Source organism: Littorina saxatilis, unplaced genomic scaffold (genome assembly GCF_037325665.1).
Source record: "Littorina saxatilis isolate snail1 unplaced genomic scaffold, US_GU_Lsax_2.0 scaffold_832, whole genome shotgun sequence".
NCBI lineage: Eukaryota > Metazoa > Mollusca > Gastropoda > Littorinimorpha > Littorinidae > Littorina > Littorina saxatilis.
Window position 1 is genome coordinate 25696 of NW_027127829.1, and position 18764 is coordinate 44459.

The 18764-nt window shown below is 44.0% G+C and overlaps 1 long non-coding RNA gene across 2 annotated transcripts; it reads left to right on the forward strand.

Annotated features, from left to right (window-relative positions):
- The first annotated feature begins 4715 nt into the window (after positions 1-4715).
- On the forward strand, positions 4716-18333 carry LOC138956193 (uncharacterized). 2 transcript variants are annotated; one of them, XR_011452544.1, is made up of 6 exons: positions 4716-5481; positions 6091-6281; positions 11715-11828; positions 13090-13191; positions 14368-14520; positions 15474-18333. It is a non-coding gene; the product is annotated as an uncharacterized lncRNA (long non-coding RNA). The 2 variants fall into 2 exon arrangements; XR_011452545.1 differs by having other exon boundaries at positions 15494-18333.
- The last annotated feature ends 431 nt before the right edge of the window (positions 18334-18764 follow it).

Here is an 18764-nt window from a genome sequence, read left to right on the forward strand (position 1 = left end):
TTCCTACGATACGCACATTCTGCATGGATTTAAAGAGCGGAGTCGAGATATTTCGCTGGCTGAAGCGACTGCATGGTCAAAGGCATGTTCAACGAGTATCGCGAGTGGGATCAAGGGACGATACTCCCTAATTTTTACACAGACAGCCATCTACACAGAACCGTGAGAGAGAGAGAGAGAGAGAGAGAGAGAGAGAGAGAGAGAGAGAGAGAGAGAGAGAGAGAGAGAGAGAGAGAGAGAGAGAGAGAGAGAGAGAGAGAGAGAGAGAGAGAGAGAGAGAGAGAGCGCAAATCAAAACACAACCCAGTCACCTGGTAGGTCAAAAACTCAATCTGAAACTGACATCGATTGTCGAAGGCATGCCTTCGGTGCATAACTCTGGACAAGTTGTCGTAGCTGGGAACCCGTTGAGATCCATTCCAACGCCAAAAAAATTATCAGAAGACTCACCATGAAGTCAAATCAAACGTTAGGTTTTCTCATTTGGTTATTTGCTTTGGCTTTAAGTGTATTGCTTCGATTGATAGCTGAATCTGCTTGCAACCGTGCTGTTCAAGACTGTTCGAACTGTCGTCTGCTAGACGGGCTTGTGTGAATCCGAGTCGAGTCAACTGCGGGGTTCAGCGACAAATGAGGGAGTGGCACCAAAATGAAAAGAAGAAGACGAAAAGAAGTTGGAGATACAGTTAAGATATATGGGGAAGAGAAGAGGATGTGAGGTGTTAGATGTATCCAACCTTAGGTGTTCAAACTCAAGACCGGGACAAAGTAGAAAGCGATGTACCGCGACCGACTCTCAGTGCCGACATACAACTTCCAAGCTTTATTGCTTAACGTCTACAACAGGCGAAGTATTGAAGCTTTGGCTCACCTAAACCCGACGACTGAGAATATGTAAGTGATCCACGTGTGAAAACCAAAACAGAACAGCGCGATGACAGCCAACATTTCTATCCCCGACTGACAAACAGTAACACTGCATGCGAACTGACTTGGGTCAACGATCAAACCAGCACGGCCCAAACTGAATTTGTTGGGCTGCCATTATCGTGCGCAATTCTGGTAAAAATATAAACCCGGTATGCCGAATTGAGTATAACGAAAGCCAATGTCAAATATACACAGGGATATTTTGAAATGACTTTCAAAATGTAAAAGCAGATAACAGACCTTTTTATAAGCAATATGAATGACTGAATGTCCACATACAAGTCGAATGACGCCGTCCATTATGCTGACAAATGGGAACTAGCTTTGCGCATGAATTCATTGACATGAATTTCGACTGCGGAGGCTTTTGGCAAGCTGAAAACAGGCACGGGCAGGTTTTAGTGGAAAAAGTAAGTGTTTTTAATGAAAATGTCGGAGTAATGGCATAACTAGCTTACACACCTCGTCTTGAATATCTTACATATTTTCCCTCGGGTCGATTTTCATGTATTCCTCGGGAAAATATGCAAGATAATCAGAACTCGGAGTGTGTAACCTATATTTAATTTCCCGGTCCCGGAAGATGATAAGAACATTAAATACAATAATAGTGTCAACTCAGTTTATGACAGCGAAATTGAAAGGTATCCAACGAACGCTATTTGCTGACTTCGACTCTAGGCATGTTCTTGCCGATAATTGGGGAAGGTTTTCCCGAGTTTCTACTGCAAAAAGTAATATCAAAATCTCAAAGTGTGTGTGTCCCCTAGTATGGACCACCTTCAACAAATAGAAGAAAATAAAAGCTAAAGGCTGGTTTCAGTTATTCAATAAGAAGCCTGCTGAAATAACTTATAACCTATAACTAGCCCTTGAGCTTTCAAATAATATAACAAATAGTCTCCTTTTCGTGGAAGTTGATAATTGTTTTTATTTTCTCTCTATTTTTGATAAGTTTCTTTAGTTTCCTGTTCTGCTTCAAATAATGTTCTCATCAAACCGTAACAAATAAGTCTGAAGCATATTTTAATTAGTCTGACTTGCACACTGAGTTGTATAATGGTGGGTTTTTTTAAGTACCGTAAACTACCTTGTAAACGCCCAGTATGGAGTAGACGCCCGCCCCCTACTTTGGGTCAAACTGTGTGCATAGAGTATAGTACTTAGTAAACGCCCAACCCCTATATTGGGATCAGTGGTGTCAAAATGTGTCATTACTTTTTAATGTGTGCGCATGCACAGTCCTGCACCATGCATAGACAATTTCACACAATGGAATCATGACCAGATGCTGAAAGGCAGCTATAACGTTGATTTCACACTCGTTGGAGTATCTGGATAGCCCATCAAAAAGAAGATGAAGATTTGAGAGGGTCTTCTGAAGTTGAAAAGGTCTGCTTTGCTTGATTTAAAGGGAGCAAGTGAACTGACTAGTGTTTGATTACACCATTTCCGTTCAAAAGATTTTTGCTCTCTAAAACATAACACCTTACCCCTTTATTCGCCAGATATAGCTTGTATCAGTAAACATGACTGACAACAAGGACTATTCATTTTGTGCTTTTTATAGCCGCCTTTATGCAAAGCATAAATAGGCTATTTAGGATTCGCTCGGGTTGTTTGTTTATTTGTATCTTCAAGAGTGTCGACTATCTAATTAAAAAAAAAAATCATTTTTGTTTTCAGATAGATCATAGTGATCGTGGAGAGTTATTTTTATTCTGCTGTATAAATAGAAAATATATAAAGTTAAATGTGCATAATTATTCCTTTTTGTAAAACTTGTTCTTGTAAGGCAAATGTGTATTAGTACCACTACTTTGATAAAGTGATGCATGGTTCATACAAGAAGTGATCTTTTGCTAACTAAATGTTTGATTTGCATCACTGATTTCCTTGTGTTGGTGTTCCTGTTGCACAAATCTGCACACACACACACACACACACACACACACACACACACACACACACACACACACACACACACACACACACACACACACGCAAAACAGACTGAAATAGAACTTTATTTTTATTTCTTTTATCTTCCTCTCTCTCTCTCTCTCTCTCTCTCTCTCTCTCTCTCTCTCTCTCTCTCTCTCTCTCTCTCTCTCGAGGTATTACACACCGGTACGACCGAAACTAAGGTATCAATAAACTACGCTTGTGCATCGGGTTGAAAGTATACCCTGATCCCTCGGAGATATATCTCCACTCCGGTCTGAACGACCTCACGTGACATGTTATATGGTAGATGAGCATGCTGTCGCTTATTCTCCTTCTGAAGATGAGGTATACCTTCACTTCGGTTAGACTGAAACGATGCTCAAGCAGCGGAATTTGTGTGTGTTTTGTTTCAGAGCAAACTGATGTTATTTTATCCTAACAAACAAGAAGATATTCTCACGCACCGCCTTGTTCAGGATATTCACTAGTTGACAATGATGTGTGCTAATAAATAAGCAATGAAACGAACAAAGGAAAGAACGACCGAACGAAAGAACAAATGAACCAAAGAACGGACGGACGGACGGACGGACGGACGGACGGACGGACTGACGGACAGACTGACGGACGGACCAACGGACAGACTGATTGAGGGGCGGACCGATGGACAGGGGGTGGGGGGAGGGTGGGGGTGGGGGTGTTACGGGTAACCCCTTCTGATCCGGTCCTGCAGGGTATTCCTTCAACCCTCTGCACAAGAGCAATCTTTTGATACAGACTGAAGGACGGACGGACTGACGGACGGACTGATGGACTGACCGACAGACTGTCGGACGGACGTACGGACGGACATACGGACGGACTAAAAGGACGAAGGAACGAATGAACGAAGGAAATAACGAAGGAACGAAAGAGCGAACGAACCAACCCACGAATGAACGAAAGAACGAACGAACGAACAAACGAACGAACGAGCAAACAAACAAACAAGCAAACAAACAAAAAAACAAACAAATAAACAAGCAAACAATAAACAATATGTGCAAACTGGCGCATTTTCAGAGCATTTGTCAAACGTTTGGAGGAGGTTTACGGTTAGGGCAGGGTGGGGGGGGGGGGGGGTTGTCCCACCAACAATGAGGAACATTCCCCCCCCCCCTCTCTCTCTCTCTCCTGTAGTTCGGCCCTGCACAAGAGGAATTTATTGATACGGACTCAGTGAAGGAAGAACGGATTGACTGACGGACGGACGGACTGACGGACGTACTGAAGGACTGTCGGACGGACTGTTGAACGAACGAACGAACGAACGAACGAACGAACGAACGAACCAACGAACAAACGAACGAACAAACGAACGAACGAACAAACAAACGAACAAAAATGAATACATACATTCGCAGAGAGAAAAAGGCAAAAGGTACATTTGTGGAGTCAGTAAGGGGGGTGGGTGGACTTCCGGAACCCAGGAACCTTGGGAGTCCACCCTGGCCTAGATCACACACACTGATCGACACACACTGATCGACACACACTGACACACACACGTGACACACACACACACACACACAACGTGACCACACACACACGGGCACACACACAGACACACACCCACACCGGCACACACACACACACACACACACACACACACACACGCACACACACACACACACACACACTGTGACACACACACGTACACACACATACACTAGTGACACACACACGTACACACACATACACTAGTGACACACACACACATACACAAACACACACACACACACACATACACACACACAACCACATACTGACACACTCGCAACTGACATATCAGAGGGGGGTGGTAAGTAATTTGAACGTTTAAATTCTTTTGTCACAAATTTTAAAAACCCATCAACAATAGGGCGTATGCATAAACTCCCGTCTTTTTAGTGGAAACTGACCTATGAGAGTAGTTTCCCTTGTTTGGGCCAAACAATGGCGTCAGCGAAGGGAAATTCCTACCATCTGTATCTGTATAGATCTGTGAGCGAGTCACAGTCGTTCTTGCGTGAAAGAGGCGTCACGTTTAGCGATTACCGCAAGCATGAACTGTCCGATTTAGTGCAGAAAGCATTTGAAATCAAGTTGCCCATCGATCCCGAGGCGCTGATCGAGGATCGAGCCGAAGTGATCGGCTTGAAACTGCGCGATTTAGCCGGTCCAGAAAACCCACGACGACGCAATGTTCAGAGCTCTGCAGAATCCTGGTTTCTTGTCAGGAAGTACCAACATAAACATTCTACCTGACTTTTCTGAGTTTGATGTGTGCACGTACCAGCTCAGTGCATCAAATGCGTCTGTTGCCAGTGTGCGTGATTATCGTAAATCAGAAGGATTCCAGATGATGAGAGATGGATAATTATGTGGTAGAATTTATACAAGCGTGTGGCATCCCATCACTGCCATCAGAGCCCCCAACAGATGGCTATTTTGCTGTCAAAAGCAAAGTGAAGCCAAGAACCCAGTGACTGGTGCAAAATTTTATTCACAGTGGATTGTAATGACAAGTGTGGACATGGACCTAAGGAGCTGCATTTTGTCAGCCTTCTGCACCTGCAAGGGAGGGTATGTTCATATTTTTCTCGTTATTGTTAACACATTTAGCAGGCTGTCTATTCTTCCTTACATCTACACCAAGATAAAGGGAAGTAAAGCTAGCTAACTAACTAACCAGGATGTCAGGCAGTATTTTTTTTAATTTTAATTTTTATTTTATTTTTTTGGGCGGGGGGACTATTTTAATGGTTGATTGACTTTTAGGCCATAACAAACTTTGGTACAGGCCATCAGTAGACTTGCACTGTTTGTAACTTATTTATTTCATTTAAATTAAACTGATCTACATACATGTGTATGCAAACAACAGTTGTGGGCAGAATGATGAAGTCATTGTGTGTGCTTTATACTGAAGTGTTAAAAAATTGATTAACCTTTTCAGCATTAGTGTTGCGACTTCATAACTTTAAGATGTCCAACTCATATATTACTCCCTATTTTAGTATTTGTCATTGTACCAATGACATTTAAAACCTAAAAGTTAAAATCTGGTGTAATGTCTGAACAGCTTGTGCTGGGGAAGCACACAGTAGTGTCATTCATGTTGAGAGGGTTAACTATTTTAGCACTGTATAAATGCATCATTACAATTTACATTGAATGCGTAAACTGTTGCAGATTGGATGGTTATTGCCGCCATGTTCTGGCCACACTGTATGAGGTCATCGACTACAGAACTGACACAGTGACAGCAAAACGAGCGTCACTTCCGAGTCCTGCAGATGGGTGCGACGTGCAACTGAGAGCAGCAACGGAGTACTACTGACTGACATCCAAACAGATCTAGTCCAATGGCCTGCAAATGACACGTAAGTAAAATTCTATAGATCTAGGAGTAGGTAACTGAGATTAAAATTGATTGCACGTACGGGGGGGGGGGGGGGGGGGGGGGGGAGTTCATTTTAGCTCGCTCATAGATCAGAGAGTAAATATTTGATTGATTGATATGCAACTTACATAGCACACATATCCACACACTAGGTGTATGCTCAAGGCGCTTGGATGATGTTCTAGTCCTCCCTCGTGGTGGCTGTCTCACCCTGTGGTGAGACTAGTGACTCGGCTGCCGCTGCCGCTTAGTAGTATTAGTAGTACTGATGTAACACCACAGGGATAGGTGTATGCTGGGTGTGTTCGTGTTTCTATAGGCCACTTTAATGCTGACAGATCTTTATTTTGCGTGCTCAGTCTTTTTGCATATGTCACTAGGTGTGTACACTACACACACTGAACCTCGGTTTAAGGTCTCATCCGACAGTATGTGCATGTATTTTATAATTTTAAGAAGTCAAAAAGATAATTCATTGTACAAAATTATCATAATTTACAAGATTGTACCTGGGACTGGCTGATCTTTCTTAACCCAGTGTGGGATTTTCAGTGGGGCGACCACCCCCAACCCAGCGCGTCCCCGGGTGGCGGATAGGGGAACGGTCTTCAGATATGGAGATCAGCCGCTTGCGGCCGCGGACCAAACTGGCTCCGGGTGGGATCCCGGCAAATCCTCCCCCCTGTGCTCTCAGGGTAGGACGTACGGGCCATGAGCTAAGGGTGAGGTAACCCCGACAGAAAACCCCGAATGCTGAAGACGGAGGACCCGGGCCGCACGGCGCATTCTAACAAACCACGGGTACACGCACTTACGCAAATGATGACACAATCAACCAGCACAGATGGAAATGGCGCTCGCCCATTGAGGACCCCCCAGGGTGGAGCAGCGTCGGGTCCCATGCCTCAAAGGGACCCAGCCCCAACTACTGGAGGTCCCTCCCGTCCGTCTTGTCACGCCAGGGGATGCAGGAGGAAAGTGACTGGCACCACCACAACCAGGAAGAAACCCAGTCAGCAGCGACCTTTTCAGGTCATGCACTGGAACGCAGAAAGTATCCTGAACAAGAAGACAGAGTTGGAGCATATCCTGCATGAGAAGAACATCAACATCTGCTGTATTCAGGAGACGCACCTGACACCCCAAAAGTCCTTCAAAGTGAGAGGCTACCAATGCCTTAGGTCCGACAGAACAGACCGAAGCAAAGGAGGAATCCTGACCCTCATCAGGAACAACATCAATGCCTGTTTGATAGAAACGCACATGGAGGACTCCGAATATCAGGTGATTCGAATCCAGACGAAGACATCAGAATTCCATCTTGTCAACTTCTACTGCCCCAATGATAGACACCTCGCCCTTGACACGATCCCCGCAAAGGCCTCCAACTTCATCGTGGTGGGTGACTTCAACAGTCATTCACAGAGTTGGGGATATGACCACCTGGATCGGAGAGGAGAAGAGGTGGAGAACTGGCAGGACGACAAAGGTCTCATCCTTTTGAACAGTCCCTTTGACTGCCCTACATTCTACTCCAGAAGATGGCACACTACATCAACTCCTGACCTAGCCTTCTGCACGGAAGACATGCACCAGCTAACCAGCAGAGAGGTCGGAGAACAGCTAGGTGGAAGTGACCATCGGCCAGTCTTTTTGACCCTGGGTATGGAGTCCTGCACTGAAGCTTCCTTCCCACGGTGGAACTACAAAAGAGCGAACTGGTTCCTCTTTAGACACCGCACCAGCGAACTCACCAAAGACATCAGAGTCGAGGGTCGAGACATCAACATGGTGGCGAAGGACTTCAACATGAGCATCCTCAGAGCAGCGCATGAGTCCATTCCCAGGGGTGCCAGGAGAGACTATAAGCCCTACTGGAGCAATGAATTGCAGGAACTGGATGATGATCTGGCAGACGCCAGAAGGGAAGCAGAAGTCAACCCGTCACAAAACAACAACATCCGCCTCCAGGAAGCCAAAGCCAAATTTCTCAAAAAGAAGCTACAGGCAAGACGGAGAAGCTGGCAAGAGAAAACAAGCTTTCTGAACCTTGAGAAGGATGGCAGAAAGCTCTGGAGGCTCACCAAGCAGTTGAATGATGAGAACACCAGCAGAGGAAAGATCACATTAGAAGAGAACGAGAAGGTGCTAACTGGAAAGCATGCTGCCAACCAATTTGCTGAAAGCTATGCAGCTGAGAGCAACCTCCATGTTAGCCCCGAGAAACAGAGAGAAGCAAGAAGAGAGAAAAGAGAGAGACCTGCCAGACAGTCGACAGTGGACGCCATGAGTCAACCACTCACACTCCACGAGCTGCACTCAGCTCTGAAAAAGTCAAAGGCGAAGAAGTCCCCTGGCCCAGACGGCATCACCAACGAGATGCTAACCCACCTTGGTAGCGCAGCAGAGAACAAGCTACTCGAGGTCTTCAACAGCAGCTGGCAAGAAGGATCGCTACCACAACTCTGGCGAGAAGCGATCATGATCCCCATCTTAAAAAAAGGGAAGGATCCAAAGAAGGCCACCAGCTATCGCCCAATCAGCCTCACCAGCTGTGTTGTGAAGACCCTGGAGAGAATTGTGAACGAGCGCCTCAGGTGGTACCTGGAATCCAGGAACCTCCTCGCCCCTGAACAAGCTGGATTCCGACAGTTCCGCAGCACTGAAGATCAGGTCACTTACCTGGCGCAAGAAGTTGAAGATGCCTTTCAGGAACAGAAGCTGGTCTTCGTCACCTGGATAGATCTTCAGAAGGCCTTTGACAAGGTCTGGAAAGATGGACTCCTTGTAAAACTGCTGAGGAAAGGCGTGTCCAGCAACATGTACCAGTGGATTCGCTCTTACCTCTATAACCGCAGGGCAAGAGTTAACGTCGACCAGACCAAAAGCAAGAAGTTCCTCCTTCGTCATGGCGTCCCTCAGGGCGGAGTCCTCTCCCCCACACTCTTCCTTCTCTTCATCGACGATCTGGTGTCTGAGATTCCCAAGGGGATCAAAGCTGCTCTCTACGCAGACGACCTTGTGATCTGGTGCAAGGAGGAGCACGCAAGTACTGCCACCTACAGAATGCAGCAAGCGGCAGATAGGCTGAACGCATGGGCAGAAGATTGGTGCGTCTCCATCAACAAGGAGAAATCCTCCACCACCCTATTCACACTGTCGCCAAAGCAGAAAGCCGGAACCATTAGGCTTGGTGGAACTCCTCTGAGAGAGGATGAAGAAGCAACGTACCTTGGTGTCACCTTTGATAGACGGCAGACCTGGAAACCACACATTGCACAGGCAGAGACGAAGGCCCGGCGCAAGCTAGCCATACTCAGGAAGCTGGCAGGTACCACCTGGGGAGCGAACGAGAAGATACTGAAGACAGTATACCAGGGAACAATCAGACCCCACCTCGAGTACGGCTCCACAGCGTGGTCAACCTCAGCCAAGACAAACCTGCAGACCCTTGACCGTGTGCAAAACCAGGCCCTCCGACTCATCACTGGTGCAATGAAATCCACGCCCATCAAGGAAATGGAGAAGCTTACCACCATCCAACCCCTCTGTCAGAGAAGAGAAGCCAAGACTATGGTACAGGCCGAGAAGCTCAAGTGCCTACCCGACCACCCCATGAAGCACAGACTGAGCAACCTCACCAAGAACCGGCTCAAACGGAGCAGTTTTGTACACGAGAGCAAGAGACTTTCTCGACAGTACAGGGAAGTCCTCCCACAGAACACTCTACCTCTGACTCAAGAAGAAGAGGAAACCCCCAAGGCAACAGAGAAACCAGGCATCCAGATCTGCACCAGTGTTCCACATGTTACCTCAGGAGAAGATCAGAATGACACAGCTCGACAGGCACTCACCTTAGCCCTGATCGACGAACAGTACCCAAAAGAGGCGTGGATCCATGTATACACCGATGGATCAGCAACTAACGCCGTGCTCAATGGAGGTGCAGGCATTCTCATCCAGTTCCCTGGGGGACATACAGCTACATCCAGCGTTGCCACTGGCAAACACTGCACAAACTATAAAGCAGAAGCAGAAGCTCTCATGCAGGCTGCCTCCTTGGTTCAGGACTCCGCAGACCCTTGCTACCAAGTTGTCTTCCTCTCGGACGCCCTTTCAGTCCTTCAGGCCCTAGAGAACGACAAACTCCCACAGCTGGCCAAAGCATTACAGATGGTCAGACAAACCAGAAGAGTTGTCCTCCAGTGGATACCAGCACACTGTGGGATACCAGGAAATGAAAGGGCAGATGAGCTGGCGAAAGAAGGAGCCGTGGAAGACCAACCTGAAAACAGTGTCAGCTTTAGTGAGCAGAAGACAATCATCAAGGCATTGATGAGGCCAAGGACAAACAGAGATGACTACCACACAATGTCCAGAGAGCAGCAAGTCAACCTCATCAGGCTGCGTACTGGCCACAACAGGCTCAATGCTCACATGAACCGAAAGTTCAAGCTGGCGCCATCACCAACCTGTGCCTGCGGTCAAGAAGACCAAACAGCGGAACACATCTTACAGCGATGTCCCTTACTAGATGAGGAACGAAAAGAAGTGTGGCCGTCACCAACTCCCTTGCAGACCAAACTATACGGCAGTCGACAGGAGTTGGAGAAAACAACAACATTTATCACCAGTGCTGGACTGATTGTGTAACCTCTGCGAACGCCAAGAAGAAGAAGAAGAAGAAGACAAGATTGTACAACATCAGTTCAAGTTGCATGACACTGACAGGAAGATTAGACAAAAAAAAAAAAGTCTGTTCCTGATCACCCGACGAACCCTAGCTTGGACTCAGAGGTTTGGGGTCGGGGGTGGGATGGCAAGCATAACATTGATAGATGACTATAGTTTTGCAGTGGTTTGCTGTCTTGTACTATGAGTGTTAACAGCAATTGTTTATAATTTGTTACTCAACTTACAGTAAGGACAATTAGCTTTTCTCAGCAACTGCTAACAATTGTGACTTGCAACAGCGCTTCCTTAAACATTGGGACACTTCTTTTGTTGTTGTTGAACATTTAATGGCTATAGTGTAGAAACTAGAAATGCTGAGATACATTGATGTAGTCATGAACAACAGCAACAACAAAAACAAGAACATGTTTTGAATTCTGATAGCTAGTGAAACTGACAGCTTGATTAGAATTATGTAGTTTTTGCAATTGCTGACTGAGTTGCATCCTTTGGTTTTACCTTGCATTGATTATCACCTTTGCTGACAATTGACTCATTGAGTGCAGTATTGAGTAACGTATAGTTATTTTATTTCAAGTTAACTTCTGCATGATGTTAATCCTACTCAAACTTAGTCAAAGTAAGGTATCATTATTTATGAAAAATGTGAAGTTGAAGATACAAATTAATGAGAAAGTTTGTGTATTTTTCTGTACACTCTTGCTATTTACTGTTTCAGTGCTGAACCATTTGCTTGAATTCTTGATCAGATGATGACAGAGTGACACCTGGTGGTACCCAATAAAACTGCCTTTGCTGCTATAACTACAAGCAATTTCTACAATTCAGAACAGTAAGTGCATGAGGTTCCATTTTAAGCTGTCAAGAGTAAATCTCAGGAATAGATTAGAAGATTTAGTTATGTCACACGTCTTGCTTTCTTGACTTTTCTCACACTCTCTTGTCAGACTCAGAGAGTGCATGATTGTACATTTTTTTTACAGTAATTTTTAATGTTCCTAATTGGAAAACAAATGTGTCATAATGTTAGTGTTTAGGATAACTATATGGCAGAGAGAATCATGGAAATGATTGGGTGATGGGGGTGTGTCGCTGGTGTGCAAGAGGGTGGGTGGGTGTGGAGAGAGTAGTGATGGGGCGGGGATATAGCTCAGTTGGTAGCGCGCTGGATTTGTATTCAGTTGGCCGCTGTCAGCGCGAGTTCGATCCCAGGTTCGGCGGAAATTTATTTCACAGAGTCAACTTTGTGTGCAGACTCTCTTCGGTGTCCGAACCACCCCCCGTGTATACTACATTGGGTGTGCACGTTAAAGATCCCACGATTGACAAAAGGGTCTTTCCTGGCAAAATTGCTTAGGCACAGTTAATAATTGTCTACCATACCCGTGTGACTTGGAATAAGGCCGTGAAAGGTAAATATGCGCCGAAATGGCTGCAATCTACTGGCCGTATAAAATTTCATCTCACACGGCATCACTGCAGAGCGCCTAGAACTGTACCCACGGAATATGCGCGATATAAGCCTCATTGATTGAAATTGATTGATTGAAATGGTAGTCAACTACTAACTAAAAGATTACTGATTGCATACATTAAGTGTTTATTGATTTGGAGGGTGGGGGAGGAAGGCAAGCAGTATTATTACATGTGTATGGGTATACTAGTTGTGCGTGTTCCAAATGGGGGTGGAGGTTGGCATGGCAAGCAATAGCTCAGTCGGTATAGTGGCCTTGAAACCAGTTGTGGGGATTTATTTCTCAGAATTAACGTTGTGCACACTCTGCTTGGTTTCTGAATAGCTTATTAAGCCTGTGACTGTGTGCATACATAAAGATCTCAAGTTCATAGTTTCAGGGCTTGGAATTAATGGAAACATCAACACACATGCAGGAAAAATTCAAAAAAAGGAGGGGGCGGGGGGAGTTTGGTCCCACGGTAGTGTTTGAATGAAAGCAATCTTACTTTTTAAGAGGGTAATCTTGCAGGACTATGATTCTTACATTGGTAGTTGACTAGTGTAGTTGTGGTTTTGTACTAGTGAGGAATGTCATCTATGTCATGTGATTTCTTGCTTCTTCTTTTTGTGTGTGCAGCTAAAGATGTTGGACCTTGCCTACAGCCTAGTTTTGCATCTCCAACACCGTGGCTTTTCTCTGAGACACCACAGAAAACACAGCCTTTTCTGCTGCTGAAAGGTAAACATTAGGTTAAATTTGTGTTTGTTTTGATTTGTATGTTTTCCTTTTGTAGTCTGTGGCAGGAGATTTGTGCAGGTGTACAAATGGTAGAGGTGTCAGAGGAAATGTCCACTTGTTACTTGTCTCTATATCAGTATATATGTATCACAAATATGCATCAAATGTACTGATAGAGACCACATGGACAATTTCAAGCACTTTTCTGCCAGGGGTAGGGTCAGCTATGTAAGAATCATGTCTTACTCTGTTCATGCAAAAATAAGGTTCTGCATTTGAATGAGTTTGAATCAGGCACCTGTGTTTTTGCTCTTGTTTGTGCCCTCTTGTGAACTGTTAACTTATGAACAACCACCCCAGCAAGCAACTCTTAACTGTTCTGAGCACAACAGAAGGGCGCATGGTCTGGGCATATGGATGGTAAACACATCTCATGCACAAGTACAGGCCTGAAAGTGGCGAGTATTTTCAATTACTCGCCATGGCGAGTAAAAATCATGTAAATGGTGAGTAGAAATGTTAATCTACTCGCCACATGCGAGTAAAGTTGATAAAACAAATGGTTGTTTTGACAAGTAAAGTTTCAGTAAATTATGAGAAGTACATGTACTAGCAGTGCTTCATTTTGTGGACTTTCAGTGCTGAAGTATGATTGTGTGGATTGATCATTTTGTATTCTGTTATTCAGATTGCCACTTGAGACAGTGACAAAAGGTCAGGTGTCATGTCTACTGTCCCGAATGACACACGATTGCTGACATTTCACCATTGCCAAAAGAATAAACAAATAAGAAATAGGTAGAAAATGAATGTGAACACTGACTTTGATTGTTGATCAGTATTTTCTATACCACTAACAAATAATCTACTTACACATAGCTGTTTGGCAAATGTATGTTGCATGGGACACACTGACATGAAAGTGGAAGATGTTTTTCCCTCTAGAGAAACTACATATCAAGTTACACTTTTTGTGCTCTTCCATTCCAGTTGGCAATCAATTGTTAACACATGTTATTAGAAAAAATAGAACGAAAACAGATTAGATAGAATGAAAAATGTACTGGTGATGTCATTTGGGACATACTGACATGAAAACGTCACCTTTTGTCATTGTCTCACTTGCTTTCTTTTACATATATTTACAAGTTGGTGGCTGATTTGTGTGTGTTGCAGAACACAGGTCCATGAATAAAAGAACCCAGCTGGTATTCTTCATTCATGGAAAATGAAAGGAAATTTATCAGCCAGGATTCGCCACTCACTCTGCTAAGGGGGAACCCCGGTCAGCCCTACAGTGGATGAACAGCTTGGTCCTTGGAGGGAAAGGTAACTACTGCAGCACTTTAGAAGGGGTCTATGTCGACCAACAGTGGCTGTATTCCCTGTATGTTAATTTCCTGTACATATACACTAGGGAATATACTTCCGTTAGACGCCATGGAGTTACTTCAAGCTTACGAGAGTGAAAGTGAAAGTGATTCAATGGACGAGAGTACCAGCGAGGAAAACATAATACCAGGCTGTTGGGGGGGGGGGGGGGTGCAGATGTTTCTTTAACTAAATCCGTTTTGATAAACGGTCGAAGCATGTTTTGCTTGACTGGATGCCGCACGCGAATTCAGGATTTTAAATAGATTCTCCTATCTAACCGCAGTCACGCGCTTGGCGCAAGATTGTACGATATTATACTTCTCTACAGAAAATCCAACTGTATTCCCGGTACACAGGGAAAACACCTATGGCTATGGGGAATACACCTTCTTTTGGTCGACATAGACCCCTTCAACCTTACAATATGTGAATGTGTAGAATATTATGCTTTTGCTTAAAGCTTGTTACATTATGACTAAGACAGAAATGTTAATCATTCCCTTGGTGCAAATCATAAAAAGAACAATAGTGATCTGATATACTGTAGATCAATCGAGGAAAAGGTGTGTATGACCTAGAAGAAACTGGTTTTGAAAGTGCTGAGGATGGATGGAACATTGATGCAATATCATTTACTACATTGAACCTGGGTTTCAAACTGAAGTGCTTTTTTATGCTTCTTGTTGTTATATATACGGTCTCGATTGATTCCTGTGTTCAAGAGACTGTAAACAACCATAAACAATCTTGTGTTGTTGTTATGTGGTGGTGGTTTTGCTGTTGTCTAGCATCTACTCGTAATTGGCTTTATCAAATGCACCAGAAACGAGCATGAGTTTGTCGGATTAGTGAACTGTTTGAAAAACTTTAATGTATTTGTGGTTGACAGGTTGTTATTATTTCTAAAGTGTGTTCTTCTTTTTCTCAGGTGGGCTGTCTTCTGAAACATATGAATCGGGAGCGTCACATCTTTCTTCCTGAGACATCCCCTCTTGAAAATGGTGTGGCGTTTAGCTGAATGGAAACGTGGCAGTGTCCTGTTTTTCATAGCTTCGATGCGCGAAGTTGGGGATTTCAGCAGAGAATTTATTGATTGATTAATTAATTAGTTATTTAAGCTCACCTCACTCCTTAGTGTTATTTTGGGGGGGGGGGGGGGGGTTGGTGTTGGCCTGGATCTTGTTAGTGAACTTTCTTTCTGGCAACTCGCATCAGAAATTCCAGGTTTGCTTTCAAGGCAATAGACTGTTTTTGATAATAATTCTGTTAGGATTATCAGCAGTCCGGAGGTGTAAAAATCCCTGTACTGCAGTCAGGTTTTTCAAAACATCTCGAGCATGCTCTACGCCTCTGACGGGCTGTATCCCACAATCGGGACAAACGACCAACTTGGATGTGTATGCCATGCGCACAATATGATACCCCTTGCCTTTAAAAATCAGCGATCACGAGTTCATCAGAGTTCAGAATTTGTTGTGTAAAAGATAGCCGCTGTCAGCTAGCCATTCGTGGCTCAGGTGATTATATTTAATACAAATTTAAAAAAAGGTTTCTTATGTAGCGCACGCCGCACAGCATACACATCACAGGCAGTCGCTTGTCCTGATCGCAGGATAGCGTGAAACATGCTCCGGGAGACTGCCAATAATCCTTACATAGTTATTTAAAGAAATTGTGTATTGGTACAGCATGTTATGCATGTACTAAGATAGCTATTTGTAAATATTTGGTAGATATATATGGTGGTGTCCCGAATTGCTCCCTCCCAATTTGCCCCATCCCATATGGTCCCCAATTATTCTTGCATTTTGCTGTGAGTAACATAACGTGTGCAAAGGCATTTGTCTGAAGCGCATTTCCAAAAAGACCCCCCGCGGGTTAGGGGGAAGAATTTACCCGATACTCCCCAGCATGTCGTAAGAGGCGACTAACGGATTCTGTTTCTCCTTTTACCCTTGTTAAGTGTTTCTTATATAGTCAATGTTTGTAAAGATTTTAGTCAAGCAGTATGTAAGAAATGTTAAGTCCTTTGTACTGGAAACTTGCATTCTCCCAGTAAGGTAGTATATTGTACTACGTTGCAAGCCCCTGGAGCAATTTTTTTATTAGTGCTTTTGTGAACAAGAAACAATTAACAAGTGGCTCTATCCCATCTCCCCCCCTTTCCCTGTCGCGATATAACCTTCGTTAAACACCAATTAAAGAACGAATTTCCAAAAAGCATAGTTACCATTTGTTTTTTTAAATCTGAATCCGTGACTGTTGTTCTTGAATACTCTTTCGTTTAGGTTTCCAAAAATGCTGATTTAAAGGGGAAGGATAGTTGAAACTGTAACCGTTTACATTTTGCTCCCAGATTTGCAGTTGTTGTTTTTACTAGGAGTTTGGACGGGCTCGGTGTTCTTGTGGATAAGACATCGGCCTCCTATTCAGAAGGTCATGAGTCAAAATCGCGGCCGCCTGGTAGGTTAAAGGTGGAGAATTTTCTGATCTCCAAGGTCATTGCTTATGTGCAGACCTGCTAGTGCCTTATCCTCCTTCGTGTGTACACGCAAGCACAAGACAAAGTGCGCACGGAAAAGATCCTGTAACCCATGTCAGAGTTTGGTGGGTTATAGAAACACAAAAATACCCTGCATGCTTCCCCCGAAAGCGGCGTATGGCTGCCTGAATGGTGGGGTAAAAACGGTCATACACGTAAAAATCCACTCGTGCAAATTTGTGAGTGAACGTGGGAGTTTCAGCCCATGAGCGAAGAAGAAGAAGAACTATGAGTTTTACTCTTTTAAAAAAATGATTTTCAAATTCGAAGATTGCCACAACAGTAGTCTATCTCATCCGACTTGAACCCTTCAGACTCCCTGTACATGTACTTGCAGTTTAAACTCATATTTTGTCTGAGTAGTAGGTTTTGCCTTTCACGCCTGGTGGCGTGTAGGGCAGCGATTTTGTCTGAGAATAGTTTTCAAATGCAAAGTCCTTCAGAAAAACTGCGAGATAAAAATCTGGAGTGCTAATATCGTGTTGGTGTACCTTCCACTCAGTGGCCGAGTGGTAACGCACTTGCGCTCGATCGGAAGCGAGAGGTTGCGAGTTCGACCCTGGGTCAGGGCGTTAGCAATTTTCTGCCCCCTTTCCTAACCTAGGTGGTGGGTTCAAGTCTTTCGGATGAGACGAAAAACCGAGGTCCCTTCGTGTACACTACATTGGGGTGTGCACGTTAAAGATCCCACGATTGACAAAAGGGTCTTTTCTGGCAAAATTGTATAGGCATAGATAAATTTTCATCAAAATGTCCACCAAAATACCCGTGTGACTTGGAATAATAGGCCGTGAAAAGCAGGATATGCGCCGAAATGGCTGCGATCTGCTGGCCGATGTGAATGCGTGATGTATTGTGTAAAACAATATTCCATCTCACACGGCATAAATAAATCCCTGTGCCTTGAATATGTGCGCGATATAAATTGCATAAAATAAAATCCCTGAGCTTAGAACTGTACCCACAGAATACGCGCAATATAAGCCTCATATTGATTGGTATGTAAGAAATGTTAAAGTCCTTTGTACTGGAAACTTGCATTCTCCCAGTAAGGTAGTATATTGTACTACGTTGCAAGCCCCTGGAGCAATTTTTTTATTAGTGCTTTTGTGAACAAGAAACAATTAACAAGTGGCTCTATCCCATAAATATAGCCTTATAAATGTACTCCGTGACTGTATTTGTATATGGTGAAAAGGAGAAGATATAAAATTTGTGAAATAGGACTTCGTATTTGGTTTTGTCATAATGAATTTGTTGTTTCTGTGTGTGTGTGTGTGTGTGTGTGTGTGTGTGTGTGTGTGTGTGTGTGTGTGTGTGTGTGTGTGTGTGAGCATGCATGCGTGCTTATGTGTGAGTGCACAATTGTGTGTGTGTATTAATCCAGCAGAAACAGCTTCTCTTCCATACATTTGAATCATTTATATTGATACCACATGGAGACTATTCTGAACACACAAGCGTGGTTTTCTCTCTACAGTGCTTTTCCTAAAGTTAAATATTGAATTTTTGAATTTAAAAGTTTTTGGCACACCACTTTAAGATAATGCTCAAGGAAAAATAAATAGTCTTCTTTTTTCATTAACGCTTTTTCTCACAGTGATGTGTCAATATCTCAGACGCAAATCCAGAGTCATGCACCGTTTTATGCTTGGGA